Here is a 12,466-nt window from a genome sequence, read left to right on the forward strand (position 1 = left end):
ATGCAAACTGCGCTTGAATGTTGCCCTGATCAACTGTTGTATAGAAACTTGATGCCTTGCTAACATATGGATAATTGCGTCCCACAGAGCTGGCATGACTCGGCTCAGGCTCCACTACCCGCCCAGTCTGCAGCTTCCTGTAGATCCCCCATGTCTGTGACCTTAGTGTGGTCAACAGCTGGGGCCTGCCATAGCTGGCTGCGCAGTTTCTCGCTGCTCCTCGATCCAAGAACTGGCACCTCTACCAGATTCTAATAGATTCTCTATTAGATCCTCTAACAGAGCTGCAGAATATAGGAATATAGGTTTGCACCGTTTTGCTCATATATTTAAATCATCTCATCTTGCAGACTTGTGGCTGTTTACTGTATTCATTATATATCGTTTTCCTCCAGAGTGACTAATGATCGTTTTCACATGATGAACAGTTTCCCAGTTTCACCTCTTGGTGTCGCTAATGGACCAATAGCTGCAGAAAAGTACTTACGCCAGCCAGCGAGCTACCATGGATCTGCGCATGTTTCTACGTTACATTTTTTATACATCTGACCTTAGATGTAGATTTGTGCTTACGTCGGGTTTTTGTGCGTAAGTACTCTTTGTACATGAGACCCCTGGTGTCTATGGGGCACATATTAATGTCAGTTTTATTAGGATTTTTAATGGCTTGAATTAAAGGAGAATGTACGGAGCCCCTTAAAGGACATACACTAGAGGAAAAAAATAGGTGAACTATTGCGGCCTTGCGAGATCCCGAGAAACTTTGGCTTCATGTGGACAGAGGAGCTACGAAGTAGCTTCAGGATGCTCGAAGGAAACTGGAAAAACAGCCAGGACAGAACGGTTGAATGTAAGTAATATATTCCACCATTTAATTTACGGGCTGCTGTTTGTGCTGTTTTAGACTGTTAGGAGTAACGTTAACTTATAGTATGTTACTAACGCTAGCTTGTGTATTATCTTCGAGTGGCTGGCAGCAACTAATTCAATATTACTACTCCAATTTGTAGGTAATATTGGCTTCATCACTGCCGATTCATCTTGGGTGAAGTTCAGAATCTGCTGATGAGAGAATGTGTGTTGTGGATCATTAGTTCAAACAAGCAGCAGTCAAACTAACATTAGAAGACCAAGGACAAACCAGAAAAAACAGCCGTGACAGAACGGTGGAATGAACACCAAGTAAGTAATATGTTTGACTGTTTATTGTTTTAGTTTGCGCTGTGAAGTTTGAGCACAGTTACGAGCTGCTGCTCCTACTCGTGTTGTGGACTAACATTAGCTTACGCTGCTGTGCATTAGCTTGGCTACCCTCAACCCTAATAGTAATGAAATAACCGGCTAAAGAAGCTCACTGCAATCCATGAGCGCCTGGCAGCACAAATGAACCAGCTGCTAAGGGATGGGACCCACCCTGAATGGCTAACCGAAGGGCGAACGATCCTGATAATGAAGGATCCCTCAAAGGGCACAGTCCCATCCAACTACCGGCCAATAACCTGTCTCTCCACAACATGGAAGCTCATGTCAGGCATCATCGCAGCTAAGATAAGTGGGCACATGAGTCAATACATGAGCGAAGCACAGAAGGGCATTGGTAAGGATACCAGAGGAGCCAAACACCAACTCCTGGTAGACAGAACAGTCGCCCAAGACTGCAGAATGCGACACACCAACCTGTGCACAGCCTGGATCGACTACAAGAAAGCCTATGACTCAATGCCACACACATGGATCACTGAATGCTTGGAGCTGTACAACATCAATAGGACTCTAAGGGCCTTCATTGCAAACTCGATGAAGTTGTGGAGAACCACCTTTGAAGCCAATGGGAAGCCACCTGCCCAAGTATCCATCAAATGTGGCATATACCACTGTCCCCACTGCTGTTCTGCATAGGTCTGAACCCGCTCAGCCAAATAATAAACAAGACTGGCTATGGATACTGACTCCGGAACGGGGCCACCATAAGTCACCTCCTCTACATAGATGACATCAAGCTGTACGCCATGAATGAGCGAGACATCGACTCACTGATCCACACCACCAGGATCTACAGCTCTGACATCGGGATGTCATTCGGACTCAAGAAATGTGGGAGGATGGTGACAAAGAGAGGCAAGGTAATCCACACAGAAGGGGTCTCACTCCCAGAAGGAACAATAGCAGAAATTGAGGACAGTTACAAGTACCTTGGAATACCACAGGCGAAAGGCAGCCTTGAACAGGCAACAAGGAATGCGGCAACAGCCAAATACCTCCAACGAGTAAGGCAAGTCCTAAGAAGCCAGCTCAATGGCAAGAACAAATCCCGGACAATAAACAGCTACGCTCTGCCAGTGATCAGATACCCTGCGGGAATAATAAGGTGGCCAAAGGAAGAGATACAGACCACAAAAAGCTCCTCACCATGCATGGAGGGTTCCATCCCAAATCTAGCACCCTGAGACTATACGCTAGCCGCAAAGAAGGAGGCCGAGGACTAGTGAGCGTGAGAGCCACTATCCAGGATGAAACATCCAAGATCCATAAGTACATCAAGGATAAGGCTCCGACAGATGACGTGCTGAGTGAATGTCTCAGGCAGTGGAGAACAGAGGATGAGATGCTGGAAGAGTGACCATCATGGGAGGACAAGCCCTTACACGGGATGTACCACCGGAACATAACTGAAGTGGCTGATCTCAACAAATCCTACCAATGGCTTGAAAGGGCTGGGTGAAGGACAGCACAGAGGCACTCATCCTGGCTGCACAGGAGCAGGCCCTGAGCACCAGAGCCATAGAGACCCAGATCTACCACACCAGACAAGACCCAAGGTGTAGACTGTGCAAAGAGGCCCCTGAGACGGTCCAGCACATAACTGCAGGGTGTAAGATGCTGGCAGGGAAAGCATACATGGAACGCCATAACCAAGTGGCTGGCATAGTATACAGGAACATCTGCGCAGAGTATGGACTGGAAACCCCAAGGTCAAAGTGGGAAGCACCTCCCAAGGTGGTAGAGAATGAGCGAGCCAAGATCCTGTGGGACTTCCAGATCCAGACTGACAGAATGGTAATGGCAAACCAACCAGACATTGTGGTGGTGGACAAAGAGCAGAGGAAAGCCGTAGTGGTGGATGTGGCAATACCAAGCGATGGCAACATCAGGAAAAAGGAACATGAGAAACTAGAGAAATACCAAGGGCTCAGAGAAGAACTGGAGAAGGCGTGGAAGGTGAAGGCCACAGTGGTGCCTGTGGTGATTGGAGCACTGGGGGCAGTGACCCCCAAACTGGAGGAGTGGCTACAACAGATCCCTGGAAAAACATCCGACATCTCAGTCCAGAAAAGTGCAGTCCTAGGAACAGCAAGGATACTGCGCAGAACCCTCAAGCTCCCTGGCCTCTGGTAGAGGACCCGAGCTTGGAAAACGGATGAGACCACCTGCGGAGGGTGAGAATAGAGTGGTACGTATATACATTTAGTGTATATATGTATATATATTTAAATTTTGAACTGAAAGGAGGTACAAAATATGATTTGTGGAACTAGAAAAAAAATGGATTTTGAACAAACATCTACAGGAGTAATAAGGTGCTTTCTGCATTGTAATTTATAAGGTTATTACCAGGTGATCTTAATTTGTCTAATTTATTGGTGCCAGTTCAACATTGATTTTCACCTTTTTTGTTTTTCTCGGCTAAAATAACAGGGAGAACAATAAAGAAGAGATTCACAGTTGTGGCCGATGAGCACAGAATGATAATGGTTTCTTTTGATGACCTAACCCCAACCTAAAAGCTAATATTCTCTATGCAGGTCCAAGGACTTCAGTCCGTCACTGGTTGGTTTGCACCACTGGCCGTGTATAAAGGTGCTGGAACAAGTTTTAGTTTTATCTTCAGGAGAAAGGTCAGAAGTGTCCAGTAAAGTCTTCTAAAATCAAACAGCCTTTGTAAAGCTTTAGTTCAGGCTGGAGTCCAGGACCACACAGGGTGGCGGGAGGGTTAAAGCCTGTGAATACTTTGTCCTGCTGATAGTGTGAACACACAGAAAGATGAATGAAATTACATTAAGTATTCAATATTCATAATATTCATACTCTCGCTCTTTCACCTTTGACCTTTGGCTTATTTCCTGTCTCTCTAATCCTCTCAGTCTATTTCCATTTCACCTTCTCCCCTCCACACTCTGCAGTGGTGGGATGAGGTGTTGTGCCCCTACATGCCATCTTGATGTAGTGTAAAATAACTGCTGGTCGGGTTTTAGGCCCGATTGCTGTGGAATACAAATTGAGAGGAGGAAGCGAGGGGTGGCTCAAGGTCGCTGTAATGGAAAAATTTTGCCTTGTGCTGTTTCTTATCCAACACACTCGTCATGTGCTGGTTAGGTGCAATACTGAACATTCTTACACAAACAAATAATCTCTTGTGCCCTGACGTACATCAAGTCTAAACATCTGATGCTCCATTTGACTGACTAATAATTTCTGATATATGTTTGTCTTTTACACCCGGACTCTGGCTCCATCCTATCTGACTCCCCACCAGACCCAAGGCTGTTAAAGCAAATGCATCTTGTCTTGGAAGCTCGGTGTTCCTTCCTTTGAATAACAAGACATGACGATGCAGAAGTGAGAAAGCAAACATTCTCACTCACAGCGAGATAAGGTGGCGCAAACAATTCCATTGCTGCAGAGAGACATTCCACCAGAGCCAGAGAAAGGGGTTAAAAGGCAGAAGCAACTTGAGGATCGTGGGCTCTTTGCATCACACCTTCGTGGTGTGTGCACTGATCTCCCCAGCTGGTTTTTGGTTTGTTGATGTGCACGATCAACATCCATGCTTTTTATTTGCTTTCCCCATTATTTTTATTTTCTTTATTATTTCAATAAATCGCACAAAAGGACAACTCTCTCATCTGCTTCTTTATGGAAAATTTCCACCACAGAAATTGGCGTCTACGAACAGGATCCCGCGGCAGGTCGTCTGGACGGTGTGACCAGGGACGATAGTCCTGAGGACTAGGGTCGCTCAGCCTCCAAACCTCTACAGACATTCAGAGCTGGGAGGACTGCTCACCCGTCTGGATCGCCTCTGACGAGATCCACGAACTCAGATTCAAACTCAAATCCTAATTTGGCTCGGCTCGGTGAGAGAGATTCCTTTTAATTTGGGAAAAAACATAAAAGAAAACATAACTAGGACTAGAGATAATAATATTTCTAAAACGACTATGTGGCTGAAAACATCTAAAATATAATAATTAGGACCAAACAATTTTTTTTAATTAAAAAATGTAATATTCGGGTAAAATGAATTAGGTCAAAGTCTGCCCTGGTGGTCGAGACGGTGGTTGCTAAGGGTTGGCTCGTGGGACCGAGCTTGTTTCGTCTGTACTGAGGATACAGACCAGTGTGCAGATCTGAGCGCAGTCCAAAGGGTGTGGACAAGAAATAAAACACAGCTTCTGAAATACGGAGCGCGTTTGCAGGGGGAAGTGGTTTTGAGATACGAGGGACCCGGGTCTTAGAGGGGCCTGACGGTGAGGGACCACTTCCGAGAACCCTGTCGCTGATCTGAGCGGTTCCCTTTCTACGGAGACGTCCGTGGAAGAGAAATTTCGAAAAAAGGTTCCGGCCGGAACACGTAAAAATCTAAGGCAGGAAACCGCCGGGACTCTGAAAGATGGGTTCGGGGCGATCTAAGTCTCCACCACCAGACTGCAGCATTACAAAAGTAAAAGTAATTAAAAGTAAAAGGTAAATATGGTTATTAGTGTGTTTCATGTTTCCATGAGTGGGAAACTGGTTATAGGTTCAAAAGGAGAATTACGTAGTGTAAAAGACATATGCACCTTTAAAAGATTTGAAAGAGCAAAACATCAAAACTAAAGCCCTAAAAGAAACAAAAGAGTGATGAGAGTAACAGAAAAAAAAAAAAAAAAAAAAGGAGATAACAACTCTGGGGAAGAATTGTTTGCACTCTGCCACACACACACACACCACACACACATCATGTTAAGAGCAAATGCTCCCATTGTTTCTGCTCTCTATTCTAATGCAGAACTGAGCGCGATGAGGGTAAATCCGGATCTGGACTCCTTTCCCACCATCAGCAGAAGAACCGAAGGAGAAGAAGCGCCGACCAACAACCAGAACAGGGTCTGACACCACAGCAGCTGGAGGACACAGACCACAGCATGGACGCCTCAGCGACTCCCACAACGTCTGCAGCCATCACGTTCTGGGTTCATCAGATGAACCAGCTACTACAAGCGTGTGTGTCTGACACAGACACCTGCTTATGACAATCAGCAAAGGAAAACAAGGACAGAGCAACAGCAGAGAAGACGTGCTCTGACACGGACACTGGTTGAAACAACAGGAGAGGCTTCAGACGTGATCGGCCCAAAAGAGCTGCATCTGAGGATCCAGGAAAGGTCTGTCATCGAGGAACAACTGTCCCATTGAAAGGCTTCACCCACTGGCGCTCACATCAGACTGATGGTTGGGGAAGGAGGAAGGTGACGGTTCCTTTTCACGTGACGTAGAAGACGGTACCGCAAAACACACACACATTCATACACGCAATGAAGAAACACGCTTACAGCTGATACACGCTCAAATTCATGTTCATGCTTATCTGCTCGCAATGAAGAATCGCTTTCTGCTCAAAAAAAAATCCCACAGAGTGATTTTACAATGATGACAAACAGCTAAACGACAACTGCTGCATGACTTTACAGTCTGATGGGTTCAAACTATTTTAACTTGCAACAAATTCAGTAATAAAATCCTCTATGTTTCTAAAAGGGTTTGTGCACAATATAGGTTTGTCTGGCCAGACTAGAAGACTATAGGAAACAAAACAGACTGTAGAAAAACAAAACAGACTGTAGAAAAAACAAAAAAACAGACTATGTGAAGGCTGAAACTGACTGAGACTGACTGAAACAGACTATTAATGACTATTAAAGGGAAGACGACTATTAGAGAGAAGTAATAATAATTACTGTACGTACCAGACTATTAAAGAAAACTTACTGTTTCACTGTCTTGTGCAACATCTGACAGCAAGACACCTTAACATTCATTTTTGCTTTCAAACTTGTGCCCAGTTAAATTTTTAGGAAGAGATTTCATGTGTAAATTAGGTATTTGATTGATTTCCACTCCAGACAGAGTGCAGGTTACGTCTACAGACATTCTAAATAATCCCTCTTTTGTTGGTGTTAACTTCAGCTCAGCTGTGCTCTTATCATTGGCTGCTGAGGGGGGGCTGTAACTGAGGCCCTCACACAGGCTGCATCACAGCTTGTTTATGATTTCACACACACACACAAACTGACCTCAACTTCCCTCTTTTGGGAGGAACACAGGTCTGCGCTTGCGATTTCTTTTACTAACGAACAAAAAAGATTTTTGATGTTTATTCTACAGTTCCACACGTCCCTCTGTGAAAACATGATGGAGACAGACGCAGGACGTGGGTCCTTTCGTGAACAGATGTCAACGGGGTGGAGACTGGTGAACGACTTCTGACCCCATGTGACGTATTCACCTACTTTGCATAGTTTTAGAAAACTTATTTTTATTCTGCCTGTTATGTGCAGCAAACAGTGAACTTGGTACCTCCACCTTCTAATGACACACTACATGCTTTTGTTTTTATTTTTATTTTTCAGAGGACGCTCTGACCCAACACTCAGCCTTACAGGAAGCCCTGCTTCCCTGTGGCTCACACACAGACATGATGTAGGTTCGATCAGAGGATGTGAACCAGTGGTCATCACACCTAAATCTGACCACAGACCATGTAAACAACATCACCCTCTGGAAGAAGCCATAGATGGCGTTACTGCAGACACCACTAAGCTACTGAATCATTGGATGCTACAGGCCACAAAGAGAGCCTGTCTAAATTACAGTTTGTTCAGACAAAGGTTATTTTCTGGGTCATTGTAATTACAGCTGATGGCAAATCCATCTCACCCAACAGAGTTGAAGCAATTTGAAACCTGCCTAAACTGTGCACGTATAAACAGCTTATCTTTTCTAGGTTTTCGTTCTTATTGTAGGAACTTCAGTCCTAACTTTACTGTCTTTGAGGCCCCACTCAGGGTTCTGATGCAGACATCTTCATCGTCCACTTCTTGTCTCACGTGGACGTCTGAGGCTGAACAACGTTCACCGACCTCATGCTTGCTCTTCAGTTGGCTCCTACTTTGGGTCTTCCTGATCTGACCCTACGCGACCTTTCACTCAAACAGTGGATGAGAAATCAGGTTGTACGACTTCTGTTCTTTGTCCTCATACTGTGTCTTTGATTCTTTTGAAAAACATCACATCTTTCTACAGCCCGATGGCTTAGATGCAACACCACTTTGCTCAACATGCTGAACGTTACTATCAAGAGGCCGTCTTGAAGTCTGGCTCTTTGCTAAGACACTACTCTGCTCAGGCTGCAGAGTTGATCACATTGACTGAAGCTAGTAAACGAGCAGAAGGAGAGTCTGTTACCATCTACACAGACTCACAGACGCTCTGTGGAAGCATAGGAAGCTTTTTTGAAGTCTAATTGCAAACCTATCTCACATCATGATTAGGTTCTGCTTTGCTGGACGCTGTCCTGCTGCCTACAGCTAATGCTGTTTTTACATCATCAGTGACGACTTTGTTTCTGCCGACATGCAGCTGCAGACGCTGCTGCGAAGGACGACAACCCCTCCCTCTCCTGATCCTCGTTTCCTCTCCTCATCCTTGTTCCCTCTCTCCAACTCTCTCTATCCTTTCCTTCCTCATCTCCCTGTGCTTTAAACATTTTGTACCTCACAGGAACGCAGACTCTGGCTGACGAATGGTTCCACCTGTAGCCATGGAGTCTGGTTTGGGCCTGATGGCAGCCGTGCCGCCCAAACACCTTTTCCCCATAATTCAGATTTCCAACAGGTGAAAACAGGCGACAGGACCACTACACCATCCAACCAGGGCACTGGGTGATCGTTAAGGAGTTCAGGAGGAAGCACTGGGACTCCAAGCGGTGGCAAGGTCCCTTCCAAGTCCTTCTGACGACCAACACGGCTGTGAAGATCGCAGAAAGAGCGACTTGGATCCACTCCAGCCACTGCAGGAAGGTCCCGGATCCGACAGACGACCCTCCATCTACATCTACACCACACGAGAAAACCACCACTGACGAAAAGAATTGAGAAGGACGACCCTCGCTGTGCTCACACACGCACTGAGGCGAGGCTGCGTTGACCGTTCAGCTAAAGGTGTGAGCCAAGCGCCACCTGAAGCTGCGCCGGTGAATCACACTATCAGACCAAACATCTACACACACGTTCCTGAGAAAACACACACACGAGCAGCCTTGAGTTGCCGACGCTGGACGACGTGTAGACTCTTCACATCACGGGAGTGACAGTGACTCAGACGACATTGGGAGGAAACCTGGCGGTGATAACGAATCCCAAGTGTCTCTGTGATCAGCTGATCACAACCTGAAGAACCCCAACGAACAATCAATACTTCAACACACAGGTTGGAAACAATCTAACGCTACTGTTCAACAGGACGAAGCAGATTGTTACAAGACATCAATTGTAACCTCGTTGCGTTAGACATTTTATGTTACTCTGATTATTGCCTTGATCATATGATGTTTTTCATGTAACTTTGCACACTACTTTTGAATGAGAAAATTTCACATAATTCACAACACTGAGTTTAAATACTCCTGAAGTTGACTTGGTGTTTAATTGCTCACAATCACTTTTATTCACTGCTACAATTAGTTTTATCCTTCATCTACAGATGAAAGACAACACAAGCGGAAAAAACGCATCATCATTCTGGTTAAATCCCTGAATCTCGTATTCGCTCTAGGCCCAAATGTACAATTAAAGATCCGAAAGCATGAAATCTATCTGAAGATTATATGATACAGAACCCCACCGGAAACCTATGGCTATCATACATTAATTGTCTTTATTACATTACAATTGAATGGCCGTAGACATGTTGTAAGCAGAGAAAAGAGGCGTTTGTGTTATGTTTGGAGAGGCATGTTGTACTTACATCCTGAATAACACTGATTCTAATGGTATTGTGGCGAAGGCGCTCCACGACCTTCAGAATCTCAGCTAACTCTGGTATAGGTTCTTTCCCTTGGAAATTGGCTAGACGAAATGTCTGGAAAATGGAAATCTGTCCTCATGTCCACAGCTGTTTCCTTTATAATTGAGATGGCTGTGATTCTCTTGTTTGGTTTTGCGTTATCCCACTGGTTAAAGGTCTCATCATGCGTGCGACCTCAGCAACACTCTCGTATCAAATGACACAATGAACTATGTTCAAAAACCCCAACTCTAATTCACGTAATGACTTTGACGATGGCTATCTGATCACAAAATAAAATCTGGTACAAATATGATTATGGACTTATTTTCTTCACATGCTCATACAGAGGTTATTCTTGTTTAACTACCCACCAAAACAGCTCCCAACCTTTTATCCCTAAGTTACTTGCATTTTTATGTGAAGGTGTATTTTTGAATTTTGACTAATACACTTACTGTTTCATTTGTAAGGGTTGTTACTACAAAATGCAATGTTTGAAAAAATTTATTATTTTAGTGTTTGATTAATGTGTAATCAAAAAGGGGGGAATGTAATGGAAAAATTTTGCCTTGTGCTGTTTCTTATCCAACACACTCGTCATGTGCTGGTTAGGTTGCAATACTGAACATTCTTACACAAACAAATAATCTCTTGTGCCCTGACGTACATCACGTCTAAACATCTGATGCTCCATTTGACTGACTAATAATTTCTGATATATGTTTGTCTTTTACACCCGGACTCTGGCTCCATCCTATCTGACTCCCCACCAGACCCAAGGCTGTTAAAGCAAATGGCATCTTGTCTTGGAAGCTCGGTGTTCCTTCCTTTGGATAACAAGACATGACGATGCAGAAGTGAGAAAGCAAACATTCTCACTCACAGCGAGATAAGGTGGCGCAAACAATTCCATTGCTGCAGAGAGACATTCCACCAGAGCCAGAGAAAGGGGTTAAAAGGCAGAAGCAACTTGAGGATCGTGGGCTCTTTGCATCACACCCTTCGTGGTGTGTGCACTGATCTCCCCAGCTGGTTTTTGGTTTGTTGATGTGCACGATCAACATCCATGCTTTTTATTTGCTTTCCCCATTATTTTATTTTCTTTATTATTTCAATAAATCGCACAAAAGGACAACTCTCTCATCTGCTTCTTTATGGAAAATTTCCACCACAGTCGCCCGGGAGGATCATTTCAGAATGTGGTCGCGCTGTGGATCCAGTAATGAGAGACGGGACCCGGATTACAGAGCGGAATGAATTTTCCCCCCACACTGACTGGTCCACCGTTCAGAGCCTATTCATTGCTTTGACTTTATCCTGACTGCTGCTCCTCCACTGCTCCTCTAACGTCATCTGTCATTTTTATATCTTACATATAAACACAACATTTTTAATATAGTTTATGTCATTAAAGCAATAAAGAAGTGTATGTAGGTTTTGCTTAGCACACAATTAGCAGTATGTCACTTAAACAGGGTAAACTTGTTGATTGAGTTATTACAAATTTAAGCATGTGTGTCTTTGTCTAGAAATTGATGGGAGCGAGTCTTCTCAAATGATGAATTGAGAGCCTATGAGCCTTTGCAGCAAGGTGAAATATGTCATAATGCACGTAAAACTAGGAATCATATTCACTTCAGTCTGACATGTATAGGTCCACAGCAACATGTCTCATAAGAGCATGATGCTAATGATCAGGGAGTTTATCATAATTCCAATGGCAAAGGCAACACTTGAAATTGCTCAGTGACCCATTTTTCATTCCTCAGGTCAGTGGATGCACAGATGGCTCCCACATGCTGGTTGTGGCTCCCAGTGATGGATACAGACAGTTTGTCCGTTCATCAAAAATGTGGACGTACTCTGTCCTTCAGGGAGCTGTTGACAGTCTTTACTGGTAAAAGATTGTGTTACGAGCCTGTGTTTTGTTGTCTGACTTGATACAGTGGCTCTATCTATAATGTAATGGTAATAATACATGTAATATAATGATAGTTGAAACAGGAGAATCATCATCATTGGTCATTTGCTGCCACCTGCCCTTGCATGCCCTCCATCATCACACCAACCAGCCTCAGGACTCTCCTCTTACTCTATTTAGATGGGGAACCAGTCGCCTTTGTTGGAGCTGGTCAAGGAATTACTGATGCTATAGAGTTGAGGTACCACTAATGCTTGGTACAGCATTAAGCATCAGGTCTTTGTTGAAAGATGTCATTTCATGTATGTCGTAAGAACTAAGATAACAATAAGTGTCCTTAAACCCAGTAACAATAAATACAGTGCACAGTCGGGTTATCAATGTTGTGAAAACATTTGCAAAGGTGCAAGTCCCACTGTTAAAATGTAAATGTGTTTG

General features: G+C 44.3%; 1 long non-coding RNA gene across 2 annotated transcripts; it reads left to right on the plus strand.

Moving 5' to 3' along the window:
* Positions 1-457: 457 nt before the first annotated feature.
* Positions 458-9,671, plus strand: LOC114845195 (uncharacterized). 2 transcript variants are annotated; one of them, XR_008693064.1, is made up of 3 exons: positions 458-850; positions 1,011-1,182; positions 4,935-9,671. It is a non-coding gene; the product is annotated as an uncharacterized LOC114845195 (long non-coding RNA). The 2 variants fall into 2 exon arrangements; XR_003783820.3 differs by having other exon boundaries at positions 468-850; positions 6,050-9,671.
* Positions 9,672-12,466: the final 2,795 nt, after the last annotated feature.

Source organism: Betta splendens, chromosome 17, assembly GCF_900634795.4.
Source record: "Betta splendens chromosome 17, fBetSpl5.4, whole genome shotgun sequence".
NCBI lineage: Eukaryota > Metazoa > Chordata > Actinopteri > Anabantiformes > Osphronemidae > Betta > Betta splendens.